A 19,509-nucleotide genomic window follows, 5' to 3' on the forward strand; every position below is an offset into this window, starting at 1 on the left:
GGATGCAGAACCAGACTTCACCCCTTTCTAACTAAGTCACTCAGCTCTAATGAGGAAACCTTGTGTTTCAATCTCTAAATCTCGAAAATGGGAATGCTTATCACACCCACATCGGAGGCCTGCTATATTTCATGAGATGATTTGCAGAATGCACCTAGCCCAGTGTCTAGGTGACCATTCAATGGTGTGTGTCATTATAGTTATTAATAAAACTGGGAGCCATGATAAATATTCTTTATCAGTGCTTTGTCAAGATATGCTAGAGAAAGATAAATCTAAATTAGAGCCCATACTCTGACTCATGTGGTTTTAAATCAGACCTATAATGTGTGAGCATAGGTGTTTTGTAGTTTGGTTTCTCTGCTAACATGAGAAAAAAAATGATCAAAAGGAAGAGAGAGAAAACAATCACTATTTGAAAGTGAATGAAGGGCATCCCCCTCCTCCCCAGCCCTTTTTTTTTTTTTTTCTTACTTTGACATCTCAGTGTGTGTTTTTTTTTTCTTTTAGCTGTGAGTTCTGGGATAGGTGATAACTGCCAGTAATAGGATTAGCATTGATTTCTTTAGCAAGAACAGAGATGTGGCAGTTTCAGCCATTTCCTGAACTGCCAGCTTTGAAATATCAAAAAAAGAAAGAAAAGAGAGAGAGAGAGAAAGAGAAGAAGAAGAAGAAAGAAAAGAAAGAAATGAAAAGAAAGAAATCCGTAGAGGGGGAAATACAGCTTTTAGAGAAAAGGGAGTGTGTGTGAATCAGACCATGCATGTCTGTGTGTGGGTGCATGGACACACGTGTGCACACAGAGAGATTCAGGATCGCTTGGACACATGTAGTTCATGCTAATGTTTTGTTGTTCGGTGATAAAGGATCAAAAGCTCTGTTTCTATTCTGCTTCAAAAAACGGTTTTAACATTCATTTGGCTTTCTTTTTCTTTCACTTGTGAACACATTTACCAGCTGATCTTTCACAGCTATCCTTGAATTCTGACTTTTGTAACCTTGAAATTCAAACAAAGGAAAGAAGTGCCTCAGAGAAAGACTGTACAGGGGACCCTGCCAGACTCATACCCCCTGGGATTCCATTTCTCTGAAACTAAGTTCACAAGAAACTAAAATACAGGATCAGGTTCTCCAAATCTCAACCTATATGTCTCCTTAAAAATAGCTGGTGGACCTCCTGCAGAAGGGGACCCAAGTCTTGACGTACCAGCCAGGGAGCTAGGAGTCTGCCCTCTTTCCCAAAGATACTGAACACAAATCCAAGCAGGATTGAGGCACTACTCACCACTTTCTGATGCTAGAACTAAAGAGAAAGAAACATGGGACAAAGGGGACTTCATCCACAGCCTCTGAGTTACTTTGAAAGCAAAACTAGTGTAAAGCAGGATGTGAGGTCAAGATACCAGGTCAATCATGTAAGTCAGAACTTGATGCTCAGCAATTTAGAAACAGAGAATTTTCTAGAAGAAAGAAGTAGAGGAAGGGGTAGTGACAGGTGGTTCTCTTTGATGTCTCCTTCAGTTGGATATATCCAAATCAATACAGGTGGTTTGGGGGTGAAAATCATTTTAAGGCTCAAACCCATTAAGCCAGTTAATTAAGGATTTTGCTTAGCCAATTATTTTGTTGATTATGATATCATTGTGATGATTATCATTATTTGCAGCTATTAATTGAAAGGGAATTATGTACCAGAGATAAGTCCCCCGTATGTACTTGTTAACATTTTAATCTTCATGAAAGAAACTAACATCCATTTTACATCTTACAAATCAGAAAACTTTAGGTCAGATAAGTTAAGTGACTTGCCCAACATCATACAGCAATGAATTAATAAAGCCTGTATTTAACCCCAAATGTGGATGATTCCCATGTCTGGGGTCTCTTTCATTACATCGTTGTCTCAGTATAATTGAACCACCTTACCTTTAAGGGTATAACGTTTTCATTTGCTGAGACACCATTTAACGGGAGCCTTTCCTCCATATTCATTTATTCATTCACTCACCATGCAGTTGGCATCATTTGGGCACCTGATATATGTCATCTACAGAGGTAGAACACCGAATTCAAAGATGAATCAGTCAAGGTTCCTGAGACAAAGTGCTTAGAGCCAGGTGGAGCAAACTGACCCCAGCATAGTGCAGAGGAGAAAAGAAGCTGGACAGTACCATCACAAAGATGGGGTTCCGTTTGAACCTGGAGGTTGAGTAGGAATTCATAGAATACACACATCAGAGTAAGTAATTTCTAAGCTGCATCTTATCAGCAGCTTCAAAACTCCCAAAGGCAAAAAAATCCTATTGAACTATATATGCACAACATGTTAGCAACAAGTTGAAAAGATCAAATATTAACTTAAACTGTTCAGCTCAAGCTGTCAAGTAATAATTTAACTTGCCATTTATTCTCATTGAAATAAGGTTTGACAGTATATACACACTTTAAAATAGCATTTATGCTTTTCTTTCTCATTTGTAATGCTATTCTTTAGGGGAAAAAAACTGGAAAATTAATATGTTAATATGCATTGATATGTATATTTATGTGTTTATTTTTTTTATATGTACACATATATGAAAATTTAAATCACTCATAATCCTGCTACTCAGAGTTATCCAGGATTAACATCTTGGAATGTATTTCCTTCAAGTGTATTTCTATACAGCTATCTATTTAGTTCACAGAATTAGATTTATAATATGTATAATGTATTTTAATGTTTTTACCTACATTACTATCTTTACAATGATTATTTAACACTTTCCTGTGTGATTAAACTTTCTCTGACAGTCTAATTTTTAATGGTTCCCTAGCATTCACCCTTATATGTCCCATTCCATCCCTACTCAATAGAACATGTTGATACTTTGCTTTTTGTTGTTGTTGTTATGCATTGTACTGCAAAGAATATCCTGGTGTATAGATTTTTGTGTGCTTCTATAATTATTTCCTAAAGATAAATTACCAGAGGCATTATTAGCTCATGAAAAGTTTAAAACCATTTTAAAGTTTTTGGTGTGTATTACTAAACACATATTCAGAAACATAGAATCAATTTGCCCTCCCAGAAGCAGTGTAAGGGTGCCCATCTGCTGAATTTTCACCAATATTGGATATTTCCATTTAAACCACTTTAAAAGTGTTTCCCAATTGAGTAGGCAGAAAATTGTATCTTGTTTTTATTTGCTTATCACTGAATACTGATGAGCTTAGCCATTTTTCATACATTTATTATCCACTTATATTTCTTTTTCTGTCATTTATTCATGTCCTTTGCCCATTTTTCAGTTTCTGGGCTTATCTTTTTCTTATTGATTGGTAGGCGTTCCTTATGGATTAAGGATATTAACCCTTTGTTTGTCAAAGATGCTGACACAGCCTTAAACACTAGTTCAAACACATCATATTTTTCATTCTTTAAAGTTCAACTCAGATTTCCGCAAATCTAAATAAGCCAGCCATACTCTGTGCCCTGGCTTCCAAACACACAAAGCCTACTCTTCCTGTGGCTCTCTGAGCCTATACCTGCAGCTCTGGAGCATATTATGATTTGCATCTTAATTTGCTAAGTGTTTCCTTGGCGCTGAGCTTGTCCCCATCCTAACGCTCCCAAACTAGATAGTTCATTGAAAATAATATGCCATCTAAATCTTCTCTATCTTTCTGCTATCTTCATTTTTCACCAAACAGCCAATTATTTCTCAGTCTTCACACAGTTCCCTCTCTAGTCTAGATACAAGAGACCATAATTTCCAAGCACTTCTCTAGGAACATGGGTCTGATTTTTGTCTAATCTTCAATTTTAGAGTAATGGCTTTTAAGAATAGCATCAAGGCCATAAAAATGTAAACATGGTCAATATGAATGGAACCTAACACATTTCTTCATTAGCATAAATTGCACCACCTGTGACTGTTTAGTAACAATAACATAGAGATTTTCTCTCTTGTAGAGAAAAGACAGGAAGATCTGAGTGATAGTGCATTCTGGAGATAGTGATGTTTCATGAACTCTCTCTGATCCCCTTGTTAGAAAGGCAAATAGAAGGAATGGGAGATGATTCTATTTCTTTCTGGCCTAATTGCTATGGATTATGGTTATCAAATAAAATACGGATCATTCTGTTAAATTTGAATTTCTGATAAAGAATGAATAATTTTAAGTAGAAGTATGTTCTACACTTCTGAAATGCAAATTTAACTGAATATAAGGTATTTGGGGGGCTTCCTTGGTGGTTCAATGTTAAAGCATCCAGCTGCAATGCAGGAGACACAGGTTCGATCCCTGGGTTGGGAATATTTCCTGGAGAAGGAAATGGCAACCCACTCCAGTACTCTTGCCTGGGAAGTCCTACGGACAGAGGAGCCTGGGGGGGCTACAGTCCATGGGTTCACAAGAGTTGGATGTGACTTGACAACTAAACAACAACAAGGTAATTTGATTTGCTAATCTGGCAACCTGACTCTGAATAAAAACCCTCTGGACACTAGGAATTCAAAGAGAAGTTTTAAGAAGAGAATTTGACTGAAGAGTAAGCAGAGACAAAGCCATTTGGAATTTGTGTATTATATGTATTGGCAACACTAGATTTGAAACAATCTCCCTTTATTAAAGGAGGAAACTTTAAAAAAAGAAACAAAAGCAGCATCCTGAAAATCCAAAGTAAGAGAAAACTATGAAAATGATTTCCTGTAGGACCTAAAACACACTCCTAGAAAACTGCTCAGTATTCTTAATTGGATACAGGAAGATTGGACCTCTACAGAACAGGAGTAGAAACCTATGAATCAGGAAGAGATCAAAAGGGAGATAAATAAGGTGAGGAATTAATGAAGAGAAACAAAAAATTAATTATTAACAGCTTTAAAATTTCCTTTGACTCAATAAAAGAACTACTTTTAAAATATGAAGTTTTTCATGCAGAAGAAAAACTTAGGAAGCTCTCTTAGAACGTAGAGGAAAAAGCAAAAAAAAAAGAGAGAGAGAAAATCATTGCTTTGAAGCCAGAGAAATAGGATAAACAATGTTAGAAGTTTTAGAAATAAAAGGACAAGATAATATAAAAATAGGGTTGAAGGTGCTGGTTTGGGCTAAGATGAAGTAAGCATACTTCTTGCTCTTGCACTGAGTGCAGCTTTAAAATCCGAACAGAAAATTCTGAAAATTGTACAGGAGCATGCAGACCAGAATTCAGAGTATCTCTGAAACAGTGATTGCCCACAAATATTCCTCAATCTGATCTCAATGCAGCCCCAAACCCAGAAGTTGGCACCCACCTGCAGGGAATGCTCCAGCAACAGCTTCCAATCTCTGGCTCCAGAATAGGGAAATGGAACTCCTAATGCTCATACAGACCATGGAAATTCCTGTCTTCTCTTTCTTTGCTCCATTCTTCAGCACCCCAGCCTCCAAGCAAACCCACAGTGGTAGCTTTCATTTCAGTGTACACCTGAAATGAACACAACATTGTAAATCAACTACACTTCAATTAAAAGTCCCCAGGAGACAAAACTGTGAAGGGAGGGTAACTTTCTTCTACTAACAGAGTTGTATCCCTAAAAGGATGAGGCAAATTACCCTTATCTCTCTCCCTTTCTCTCCCTCTGTCTCCTTCCTGCTCTTGTTGTTTGATTTTGGACCTATTAGTTGAGGTAGGTAGAGGGCTGCTAAACTAAAACCCCAGCTTTCAGGATTGAAAGATTTAAATAATAGATATCAATCCTTCCCAAAATGATTAATTTGACTCAACAATTCCACTCAGAATATCCGTAGTAGTCTTTGTAGGTAGAGACAAATTAATTCCAAAAGTGTTTATAGAAAGGCAAAGGAATTAGTAGAGCTAAAACAATGTTTTAAAGAATAATAAATCTTTAGGACTCATACTAGTCAATTTTAAGATTTGTTACAAAGCTATAGAACTCAAGACAATACAAATTGGCAAAGGGATAGACACATAGATCAATGGAACATAATAAATAGTCCAGATATACACCCAAACAAATATGGTTAATTGCTTTTATTCCACCTAACAAATTTTAAAAATAAAGGCCTATAAGGATCAAACTGTTTCCATGTAACTTAACCAAATCCCAGAACAACATTCAAGAACCTGGCACCCAACAAGGAAAAACACATGATGTCTGCATGAGATAAAAAATTACGATGCATGTAAGGAAGCAGGAAAAAACAACCCAAATGAAAAGAAATGTCAATCAATGTACACCAACTCAGACCAGTCACAGATATTAGAATTAGCAACTAGAAATTATCCCAAATGAATAAAGAGAAAATAATCATAACAATAACAATAACAAGCAGGACATTGGTGCTCTAAATAACAAATTCAAGAGTCTGTTTATATATGTCATTGGCCTCACTAAAGGTGGGGTGTGGGAAGAAAAAAAAATGCTTAAATATATAATGAACAAAATTTTTCAGATTCAATGAAAGCCATAAGACCACAGATTTCAAAAGCTCAATGAGCCCAAGCACAGAAACATGAAGAAATGTACACTGTTGCTTCAAAATTGATTTGCTAATAGTTGGTAATAAAGATAATCCATTTTTCAAAAAGCCAGAGGACAAAAGCTCTGTACTGAGGAGTATAGATAAGGATTACAGTAGTTTTATTTTCAGAAAGCAAGAAGATAATGGATCAATCTTTAAAGTACTAGAGAAAAAAATTAGGAGTTTGAGATGAACAGATACAAAGTACTATGTATAAAATAGATAAACAAGTACCTACTGTATAGTACAGGGAACTATTAATATAGTCAATATCTTAAAATAACATATAGTAGAAGAGAATCTGCAAAATACATAAATAGAGAATATGTATATACATATATGAGTTGCTTTGCTATATACCTGAAATGAACACAGCATTGTAAATCAACTACACTTCAATTAAAAAGAAAAAAAGAAAGAAAATCAACCTAGAATTCTGTACCCAGCAAAAATGTCTTTCAGAAACAAAGCATATTTGAAGGGGGAAATTTTGATTTTTTGAGAAAAAGCTGAAAGAATTTATCACCAACAGATCTGCATTACCAAATAATAGTAGTCTGTTAAAAGAGATTCTTTACATGGAAGGAAAATGATATGACTTGTGAATATGGATCTAAACAAAGAAATAAAGAGAATATGTCCATTCAAATACCTCTATGTCAAAGTTCATAGTAGCCTTATTTTTAATAGCTAAAAATTAGAAACAATCCGGATGTCCATTGATAGGTGAATGGATAAACAAATTCAAGATATCCATACTATTAATTCAATTCAATATAAATTCAAGATAAATACTATTAAGTTGGTACAAACATAATAGTGGTTTTGGACCATGAATTTTAAATCATTATAACTAGACTCAAACAATTCTTTATTAATCAAACTAGGAACCATTACAATCCACACATTTTTATCAGTGACAAATAAGTTTATTCCTGCAGCATAAAAATCTGTGCTTTGGAACTCAAACTCTTGGAAAGCATTTTCGGCCTTCTGCTGGTTGTGGAAGCATTTTCTCTGCAAAAAATTGTTGAGATGCTTGAAGAAGTGGTTATCAGTTGGCAAGAGGTCAGGTGAATTTGGCAGATGAGGCAAAATTTTGTAGCCTGATTAGTTCAACTTTTAAAGCATTGGTTGTGCCATGTGCAGTCAGGCATTGTCGTGGAGAACTGGGCCCTTTCTGTTGACCAATGCCAGCTGCAGGTGTTGCAGTTTTCAGTGCATCTCATTGATTTGCTGAGCATATTTCTCAGATGTAATGGTTTCACCGGGATTCAGAAATCTGTAGTGGATCAGACAGGCAGCAGACCACCAGACAATGACCATGACCTCTTACTGGTGCAAGTTTGGCTTTGGGAAGTGCTTTGGAGCTTCTTCTCAGTCCAACCACTGAGCTGGTTGTATACAATCCACTTTTAGTTGCACGTCACAATCCAGTTGAGAAACAGTTGGTTGCTGTTGCATAGAATAAGAGAAGATGACCCTTCAATATGACAATTTTTTTTAAATTTCTGGTCAGCTCATGAGGCACCCACTTATTGAGCTTTATCACCTTTCCAATTTGCTTCAAATGCTGAATAACCATAGAATGGTCTATGTTGAGTTCTTCAGCAACTTCTCGTGTAGTTTTAGGAGGATCTGCTTCAATGATGGCTCTTAGTCATTGTTGTCAACTCTAGTGGCTGACCACCATGCTCCTCATCTTCTAGGCTCTTGTCTCCCTTACAAAACTTCGTGAACCACCACTGCACTGTACATTCATTAGCAGCTCCTGGACCAAGTGCATTGTTGATGTTACAAGTTGTCTGCTGCTTTACAATCCATTTTGAATTCAAATAAGAAAATTTCTCGAATTTGCTTTTTGTCTAATATCATTTCCATAGTCTAAAGTAAATACAAAATAAACTGCAAGTAATGCTATTAGCAAAAAAAAAAAGTAAAGCAAGAGATCTGCATTAAAATGATATATAACAGAACCACATTTATTTAGAATGTATTCCAGTATCAAACAGCAAATTTTAACAATGCAAAAACCACAATTACTTTTGCACCAACCTAATACTTTGGCAATAAAATGAAATGAACTAATAATATTGATACATGCAACAATATTGATGAATCTCAAGATCATACTAAGTGCAAGAAGCAAGATAATAAAGGAGCAAATACTATATGATTACATTTATACAAACATCTAGATAATACAACTAAATCTATAGGGACAGAAAGATCAAGGGGTGGGAAGGGTGAGATGGAGGGGGAGAAATAGAGGAATTACAAAGAGGCAGAAAAACTTATGGGGGCAATGGATACATTCATTATTTTAATTGTGATCATGGTTTCATGGGTGTATATATATATACATCTAATTTATGAAATTGTGAACTTCAAATATGTGCAGTTTACTACATGTAAATTAAAACCAGTAAATATCTGCTGGATCATAGAAAAAGCAAGAGAGTTCCAAAAAAACATCTACTTTGCTTCACTGACTATGCCAAAGCCTTTGTCTGTGGATCACAACAAGCTGTGGAAAATTCTTCAAGAGATGGGAATACCAGAATGCCTGACCTGCCTCCTGAGAAATCTGTATGCAGGTCAAGAAGCAACAGTTAGAACTGGGCATGGAACAACAGACTGGTTCCAAATTGGGAAAGGAGTACATCAAGGCTGTATATTGTCACCCTGCTTATTTAACTTACATGCAGAGTACATCATGCAAACTGCCAGGCTGGATAAAGCACAGGCCAGAATCAAGATTGTTGGGAGAAATATCAATAACCTCAGACACACAGATGACACCACTCTTAGGGCAGAAAGCAAAGAAGAACCAAAGAGCCTCTTGATGAAATTGACAGAGGAGAGTGAAAAAGTTGGCTTAAAGCTCAATATTCAGAAAACTAAGATCACAGCATCCAGTCCCATCACTTCATGGCAAACAGATGGGGAAACAATGGAAACAGTGAGAGACTTTATTTTTGGGGGCTCCAAAATCACTGCAGATGGTTACTGAAGCCATGAAATTCAAAGATGCTTGCCCCTTGGGAGAAAAGCTATGACCAACCTAGACAGCATATTAAAAAGCAGAGACATTACTTTATCAACAAAGGTCCATATAGTCAAAGCTATGGTTTTCCAGTAGTCATGTATGGATGTGAGAGTTGGACTATAAAGAAAGCTGAGTGCCAAACAATTGATGTTTTGAACTGTGGTGTTGGAGAAGACTCTCAAGAGTTGCTTGGACTGCAAGGAGATCCATACAGTCCATCCTAAAGGAAATTAGTCCTGAATATTCATTGGAAGGACTGATGCTGAAGCTAAAACTCCAATACTTTGGCCACCTGATGCAAAATTCTTTTCATTGGAAAAGTCCCTGATGCTGGGAATGATTGAAGGTGGAAGGAGAAGGGGATGACAGAGGATGAGGTGGTTGGACAGCATCACTGACACGATGGACATGAGTTTGAGTAGGCTCCGGGAGTTGGTGATGGACAGGAAAGCCTGGCATGTTGCAGTCCATGGGGTCACAAACAGTCGGACACGACTGAATGACTGAACTAACTAACTAAAGTTATTTTTAAATAGAGAGAGGTCTGATATTTCCTATAATGGTAGTTTCTTAGTCTCTCAGAGTTAAGACTGACATTGAGATAATCAGAGTTGGCATTAAAGACATAAAATATCACCATGAGACTTGACTATTTTCCAACAATTTTCCTAGAATTAACCCTTTTACTGCTCTTCTCCTCATGTCCTAATTAAACCCATCAGCAAACTCTGTTGGTTCCACTTCCACTACGTGCTTTGAGTTAATTCCCTTTACTATGTGCTCACAATACTACCCCAGTTCAAATACCATCATCTCTTGCCTGATGAATGCCCTTTGTCTGTGATATGAGGTACATATTTTCCCCTGATTTGTCACTTGTCTTTAAAGTTGTTTATGTTTTGATGTTTTCTTTCTTTTCATACATAAGTGTTTTATTTTTCTGTACTCAAATTTATTACTGTCTTCCTTTGTGACTTCTGGACTTTGAGTCATATTTGGAAAGCCCTTCCCTAACTATTGATTTCAAATAAAGAAACTCATGAGCCTGAACAGGATCTAGAAAGGGCATTGCATCTCTATTACCACCCCCAATGCATGCTGTGCATCATCCTCAAACTTGGAGTTTACACAGAGCTTTAGTCTAAGACTTCTTACAGCTGCTCCAAAGGAACACACCTATCTTCCAATCTCTCAACTTGCAAGCTAGACTTTAGGAAGCAATATTCAAATCCAGTAGACCCTATAATGCATGATAGTCTTTGTACGGGTGGTCAAACCTTAGGCTGCCACAATAAATCTTTGAATTTCAGAAGTACTTTAAATAGTAAGTGCATAGGCATTTGTCTACAATATAGAGGAAAAAAACACTAGTATTAAATATATCAATTAAAAACACTTCCAAATCCATGAACAAAATAATTGATAATTTTACAAAGAAAAGGCTGCTATAACTTGATTCAAACTCTTTACAAATGATGAGATAATTGGAAAGATGTGAATATAAACTAAATATTTGATAATATGAAGGAATTTTTGTTAATTTAATTTTGGAGTGTAGTGGTAACATGGCTTTATTTTCTTTTTAAATAGTTCTTAACTGTTGGAGATATATACTGAAATATTTATGGATAAAATGCTATAATGTCTGGGATTTGCTTTCAAATATCCAGAGATATTTTTAATGGTAGGGATATATATGAAGCAGTATTGACTATGAGTTAATATTTATTGAAAATGGGTAATGGGCTCATGAGGATTTATTATATCTGTACTTTTGGATATGTTTGAAACTTTCTATAACATATTTTTTCCATAACATATTTTAGAGACAATATGTTAATTATATTGATTTTTTTTTTTTTTTGGAATAAGATTTGGGAGTTCATTTATGAGGCAAATGGACTCAGCACCTCTTCCAGCCCCTTCTCCCTCGACTATATAGAGGCTGAAACGTGTTAGTGCTCATTTTCCCAGCATTCTTTGCAGCTAGGAATGCCTTGAGTCACAACTTGGAACAATGAAGTGAAGCCAATGTCTGATGGGATTTCTCAGAAAACTTTGCTTTTTATACCATGTGCCTGGCTTCCACCTCTCTTTTTCCCTCTTTGAATGGGATCTAGGTTCTGACTGTAAAGCCATACTGCAACCACAAGAGAGCCAAACTGAAATACGAAAACTAAGCCTGCTTCCACTGAAACACTGAACCAAAACCTTCAGCCACCTAACTCTAGACATCTGAGACATCTATTTATACTAAACGTAAATATATTTCTTTAAAAATCCCCTGTATTTACATCACTATAAGTCAGATTTTTCTGTTACTTGCAACTGAACACCTCCCTAATGATCCAATCTGTTGTATAGAATTTCTTTTATAATAAAATTACTGATCTCCACTATTTGCTAACTGAAAAGCTTTGTTAATTTGAATTGGATACAAAAATGCCATTTTAAAAATTCTATTCATATTCTCTAAGCTCAGTTGGATCATCTCACCAAAGTATCTGAAAACTTATTTTAAACTATTGTAAACATTACAAAGTGAAATAATTTATTGTTTAATTAAGAGTCATTCATTAATGGCATATTCTTTTCCCAGTCCTAACTTCATCACTGTCAATCATACTTTTATTTAAGCCCCTGACAGGGTGTCATGAGCCCCAGTCTTCCTCAGCAAAATGGCAAATATGCATGTATTTAGGGCTCTAAGGGGTGGCCAGAAATAGGACACAGTCCACAGCTCTTCTTCCCTCAAGGCCAGCCAACCTTTGTCATTAAAGTTTCATCACATTTAAGAAGTCCCGTAAACTAGGCAAGATGAAAGTCTTCACAATTGTTTCAAGTCCTACCAGTTTCAGTGTATGTTTAAACATAATCTTAACTCCAGGTCAATACTAAATATCACGCAATACTCTTGGGAGTGAAGAGTAATCACCAATTCCTTGGTATTTATTTTCATTTAAAGGTTAAACATGTGTGTTTCAGGTAAGATGGCTGGCCTTAATTAAAAACAACAGTGATATGATAAATGAACTCCTATCAGAGTATCTAAGACACTAGCAGGCACTTAAATGTTCACTAATTAGTTTACTAAATGCATTAATTAGCCAGTTAATAGATATCTAGGGTTCACAACAGATTGTACTTCACATCAGGAAGTCCAACTTTGCTGACACTGCTGAACAAATAAAACCTGATTTCAAAATATAAAATATTAGGAAATGTGTATGATTACCCTTCATGAGATTAGCAATACATTATCCTCCAGTAGTACCTAGAAATGATTTCATTCATTTGTTCATTTGATCATTTCCACACAATGGTAGCTACTTCTTGTATTAATAATAGAGCATGTCCCACCTCCATTTAACCATCTCTTAGCAGAGCACACTGTCTCCAGTAATAGTGAGGACACCCATCAACACAAGTGAGATGAAAAAACTATGTCCTATTATTTCCAGGCAACAAACTCTGAAGGTGAATTGTCTGGACTAGAATCCTAACTCCAACATGTTCACCTGTATAAGTGAAAAGCTCAGTCGTGTCTGACGCTTTGTGACCCCATGGACTGTAGCCCCGCAGGCTCCTCGGTCCATGGGATTTTCCAGGCATGAATACTGGAGTGGGTTGCTATTTCCTTCTCTAGGGAATCTTCCCGACCCAGGGATTGAACCCGGGTCTCCCGCATTGTAGGTGGACTCTTTACTGTCTGAGCTATCAGGGAAGCCTGTATAACCTTAGGCAAATTTCTTAATCTCTCTCTGCCTTGATTTCTTCATCCATAAGACAGGGCTGATGATAACAGCACCCACCTTACAGGACTAGAGTGAGGACTGCAAGAGATTATAGTGAGCTGACAGGTATTACATGCCCATAGTGTTACACACTATTACCTGAGTCTGATATTGCCTCATGACCAAAGCTTTCTGTCCATCTAATCTGTTACAGTCAATCCACAGGACATCACGAGAGCAATTATTAGTCACCACAGTTCACAATTATGTCCAGGTCCTCTGGTTCTACTGGGAGTCAGCCATGACACCACAGCCCTCCCAGGGGCCCAACACATCTCACACACACACACACACACACACACACACACACACACACACACACACACACACAGACAAGCCAGCTGGTGCAGAACAAAGGCAAATATGCAACAAGATGACCTGGACTCAGTTCAGTCTGGTACAAGTTTAGGGAGAAATCACTTTCCCTTACAGAGTCTCTGTTTTTCCATCTGTAAAGTTGAAATAATACCCACCTCATTGTAAAGGATTAAATAGCCAAAGAACACCTTTCAAATGCAAAGTGTGTTGGATGCTGGGTATTATTATTCATCTTGGTATCGCTGGCTTCATTAATTCAAAAAATACTTGGTTCATTTCTGATTATTGCAGGCAGTGTAATAAGCATGAAAATAAATAACATATAGTAGCCAGAGCTGAATGCATATTTGTTTAACACATTATTTGTTGATTTATCAACTAGTATTGCTGAAAATATTTGGACTAGAGAACTTAGACCCAATTTGAAAGGGATATAAGTTGTCATATTTCATTTTACCATGATGGACATGTGACTTCCTGTCCCCTGTGCACTTCCAGTGATCCTGGACATATATGACAACCTTGAACATGTTCTACTGGAATCATTAGTTGACTTCCTATAAACCAGGCTTCCCTAGTGACTCAGTTGGTAAAGACTCTGCCTGCAATGCAGGAGACCCGGGTTTGATCCCTGGGTCTGAAAGATCCCCTGAAGAAGGGAATGGCAACCCACTCCAGTATTCTTACCTGGATAATTCCATGGATAGAGGCGCCTAGAGGGCAACAGTCCATAGGATTGTAAAGAGTTGGACATGGCAAGTGACTAACACACACAACTCTCTAAAATGAGAGCTTCTTGAGGGTAGACCTATAAGTTTTGGGTTTTTTAATTTGGATCTTCAGTATTTGGCTCAGAGTATTGCATAAAGTAGATAGTTAGCAAAATGATTTTTTTTTTTTTTTTCGTTTTGGACAACAGCATCTGAGTGTGATGGAGAACCAATGTCACCATTCAGTTAAATCCTTTCAACCAGAAACCCTGTGAACACATTCTCTTTTGTACTAACACTTGGGTGTGCACCACCTCTATGTATACAGAATACACCTGTCTGTACCTGGGCTAATGCCCCAGTTGGGAAGATCACATTTCAGAATATTCGATAACCATTTAGTCAATGACAACTTCTGATGGCCTAAGCTTCCAGAAAGAGTTAATGCACCTCAAAGAAATAATCAGTGTAACTTTCCAACCAGTAAAATCAAGCTCCTTATATTCTATTTAATTTCCTAGGAGTTTTTATATACTTATATATGTTCAACAAACACAGCCCCTCACACATATACCAGCACTATATTTTTTTTTACAACATAAGGTTTTCTAGGATTGAGTAGTCTTAAACAACAGTATTTTATTATTTTAAGCACACCCACTGTGGAAACATTCTCAGGGCTCACTGCTTCTGCTATTGGAACATTTGTTTTTTATTCTGAATATTTGAGCACATCTATTTACCTGGCACTATATTTAGTACCACAGTGCCAAGATGGCATATATAAAGATTCAATTGCAATTCCCATCTGATGTCCCTTCCCTCTCCTTTTTACCCCCTTTTTTATGTCCACACTCTGAATTCAGCACAAAGTTGGTGTGTTTAATTTAAAAAGAAGTAAAACGCTCCAGGAGACGCCTCAGACCACTGCAAATCACCTACTTTATAGAGGCAGTAAAATTGTGTATCGGATTAGAAGTGATGCTGATCTGAAATTTATGATAACTTTTAATGGCATTATAATTTTTTTCCCTGTGCGCTCCATAACTGCGTCGTTTCAATGCACAGTGCAGTGAGATGAAATTTGTAAGAGAAGAACATTACCCAGGCAAGCCCAGGGGGAAAAAAAAAGTCAGTGGAATAATGCAACAGCCCCACACAGGCGGATGGAAGCTATTCTTTCCATGCACGATGTAGAGGCACAAACTTCAAAAAGACCCTTTGAAATTAAAGGCAACCCAGGATACAGAATTTGCTGATAAAACTAGGAAATATGGTAGAAGCATCCTCTTAAGAAACCTGGAGGAGGTGGTTTCCTCATACTCCCTCACCACTTCTAGGACTCTACACAACTCTCTGCTGATGGACACACTTGGGTATCCTGAACTATTTTTCTAGAACAAACAGCTCTTCCCTAGGCTGGTCCAGTTTCCTCTGGGACAGCTCAACTCCTTACTGGTTCCAAAAGAGTATAATAAGGCATTCTTGGTATCACAGGCTGAAAAGTCTTGTAAAGTCCTAAGAAGCAGTTAAGAAAATGATGACAAAGAAAAGAAGGAACTTAATAACAAAGGGAGAGAGAAGAAGATCAGAAGAACTTCAAAAAATTTCAATAGTAATGTTCATGTTACATTCTAATTTGAGATATGGGAAAAAACAAACTCTCCAGAAAAACTCCACTACAGTCAAAAGCAAAGACTTCCTCTCAGTGCCAAATCCCCTCTTCAACTCTTTTCTTCAGGGGTAATCCAGCCTCTGCTTGAATACTTCCAAGGACAAGAGGCTCATTACCAATAGAGGCAGTGCATGAACTCATTTAAAAATTCAGTGAACAATGTATTAGGCATAGTGCCAAGCACCAAGTGTTGGAATATTGTTGGAATATTTTTGAAAGTTTTTTTTTAAATAATAGTAACATATATTAGTCTTTTTTATTAGAAAAACTATATAGGTTCAGTATAGGAAATTAAATCTCCAAAATATGCAAAGTATGCTCTATGTAGTATTCTTGCCAAAAATGTTTACCATGAATCTCATGATGACCACTAAATCCAAAAACTATTCCAACTGGCCTAGACTAGATCAAAACAAACAAACAAAAACCCATGGGGGACTGTTCTTGTTTAAAGCATACTAAAGAAACATGACATCAAATGCAAAACATGGAACTCGATTAGATCTTGGATCAAAGTCAAAAGGTTACAAAAGGCATTTAGATGACCACTGAGGAATTTGAGTATAGATTAATTCTTAGATGATATTATTCAATCAATATTAAAATTTTGGTTGTGATAATGCTGTTATGATTTTGTAGGGAAATTAACTTGTTCTTATGATACATATTCTGAAATATTCAGGGATGAAATACCATGATGTCTGCAAATTACCTCCAAACAGTAGAGCAAAGATGGATAAGCCAACATGGTAAAATGTTGACAACTGGTGAATCTGGGTGAAGGGTTAACAGAGGCTCATTACCTTTCAACTTTTTGATTTTTCAAAATAAGTGGGTTGCGAGGGGAATCTAAAAATAATGCCAGTTATCTCTGGATTGGTTATTCACTTTTTTTCCTCTTTATCTTTTTCTGTATTGTGCAAATATTCCTGCAAGGACAGAAAGGCCTTGCTTTAGATTGGATAAAAATGTGTCTGTTGGTGCAAGCTCCTCCAGCGAGGCAGTAGGATGATGCCCCCAGAAAGGGTGGGGCATGAGCATCAAAGACCCAGGTTTTTATCAGCTTTTCCACGGCTTGCTTCTTCATTTGCAAGATCAACCCACCCTGTGTGGCTTCAGTGAGGCTCAAAGGGAAAAACAAATCGGAGTAAACTCTCATATGAAAAGGTTATCCTTTTTAAGGCTATAGAACCAACTTGCCCCACTATCCATTTCTTGAACTTTGTGCTTTACAAACATATTTTTTTTAAGCCAAAAAATTTTATCCTCTTGCCTTGAGCGTTTTGTTCTGAGTAAGAACTGAGTTCAAAGGAGTAGATCCTCTCATGCTGTCTCTACTTTCTCTGTAATTAAATACCAGATCAAGCCAAGATCAAGGCATTCTGATTTTAGTGGAGTTGGTGAAGCCCCCAACCCTGCACTCACCAGCTCAGGGGTGATATTTCAAGCCTTGTCCTGTAGAGCCTTGTCTTGGCTCTCTTTGACTGGCCACCCTGCAGCTTTTGCTGGTGAAAGCAGCATCCTTCTCCCTCTTCTGAGAAATTCACCTGGAAGTTCCTTCCCAGTCAACCCTGGATTTCCTGGAGAAGTAGGCTTTCTTTTGAAATCAAAATCCTTTTCTTCTACCACACTGGCACAGCAAACCCGGCCAATCAAGCTGCAGGTCTCAGCTTTGCTTGGTGAATGCCTTTCCCTCTTCGTGTTAAAGTTCTTTTTTAAAAAAAATTTTTATCTATTTGTTTTTGACTGTTCTGCTGTGTGGGCTTTTCTCTAGTTGCAGCATGGGCTTCTCATTGCAGTGGTTCTCTTGTTGCGGAGCATGGGCTCTAGTGCACGCAGACTTCAATAGTTTCGACAGGAGGGTTCAGTAGTTGCAGCTCCTAGGCTCTAAAATGTAGACTCAATAGTTACGGCCCTTAGTTACTCCACGGCATGTGGGATCTTCCAGGATCAGGGATCAAACCCATGTCTCCTACATTGCCAGGCGAATTCTTTACCACTGAGCCACCAGGGAAGCTCCTGTGTTAAAGTTCTGACTGTGCTTACCTTCTTGCCCTCACCTGAGGGAGGCTGTGTTAGTCCTGATCCATTTCTCAGAGAATTAGAATTAAAGAAAATTAGGTGTGGCATTGTAAAGAAACACAGACACCAGCTAGTCCAACCTCTTTGTTTTACAGACAATGAAGTGAAACTGAGGTCCAGAGAGGGAAGTCAGTTATCCAAGTTCACATAACTAATTCATTGCAAACCCTGAGTTAAAACCCTATGTCTAATTCCCCATCTTGTACTCCTTCTGTTAAATCAGGATCCTTTTTCTTCAAGGATCATACACATGGACCTTCTGAGTGTCCAGATTCCCAAGTTTGTTTAGATGTTTCTTTCTCCTACTCAGGCTGAAAGGCTCAATAGTGAGCATGTGGATCTTTAATCAAACACTGCCTTAGAGTGTGCCCTTGGTTCTTATTCATCAGTTCTTAAGTGAGGTAGGAAAACAAATCCTTCTCTTCCAGACAATCCATAATCTACTCTTCATTGACTACTCCCGCCTTTCTTTTAATAGGTAAACAGAGAAATAGAAAATTCTCCTCTACTCCCAAGTCTTTCAGCTTTCTATCCAGAACTGTGAATCCTTTTGAGGACTCTAATTTCTCTAATTTTTACCCGAAAACATTCTCCCCTCTTTTCTGCTTCTACCTGGTGCTAAGGACTCCAACCACCACCCACATGGAGCTGACCTCTGCCTCCTCTGAGTCTGAACTGTGACATTTCTATATCCCCATTTTAGCACCAATCACCAATTTCTTTCTGTTGCAATTTTTTGGTTTTATGTCTTTCAACTGAGATCTCTTTGCAGGCAAAGTTGCTACCTTATTTCCTTTTGTCTCCCTAGCTCCTGACACAGGGTGAGGGGCTTAAGTAATATTTTGCAATGAAGGCATACAAATCAGCAGAAAAAGGAGGTCATGTGGATTTTCAGAGTCTTGCAGTCCATTTTGTCATATTCTGGATTTATGAGTCTAGAAGGCAACCCATCTCTGATTGATCGGTATTTGGTTGCAGTATACAGCACTGTCCTCACCTCTTTCCCAGCCTGAAAGACATACATCTTTCCTGGGGGACTATCTAGATGCCTGTCACCCCCATGCCTGCCTAGTGTTCCACGTGCCTCTGGAGGTGTCTTATTAGAGGGGCCAATTTCATCCTCTATGTGGAGGGTCTCATGTTTGTGTAGCTCTACTGATGCAGAAATTCCCCTTTCTCCACAGAGCCATGTGTCACCAACATTGATGTTGATTTCCCTTCATCTTTATGGACTCTTTTTCTTTCTAACTTTCTTTCTCAATCTTTCCTCCCTAGGAAACCATTATTTATCCCTTTAATACTCCACCATAGAGAAACGTGGAGTTTCTCTGGTGTGGAGAGAAGCCAATGTGGACATCTGCTGTGGACTCC

The sequence above is a fragment of the Cervus canadensis genome, chromosome 7 (genome assembly GCF_019320065.1).
Source record: "Cervus canadensis isolate Bull #8, Minnesota chromosome 7, ASM1932006v1, whole genome shotgun sequence".
In the NCBI taxonomy this organism is placed as follows: Eukaryota; Metazoa; Chordata; class Mammalia; order Artiodactyla; family Cervidae; genus Cervus; species Cervus canadensis.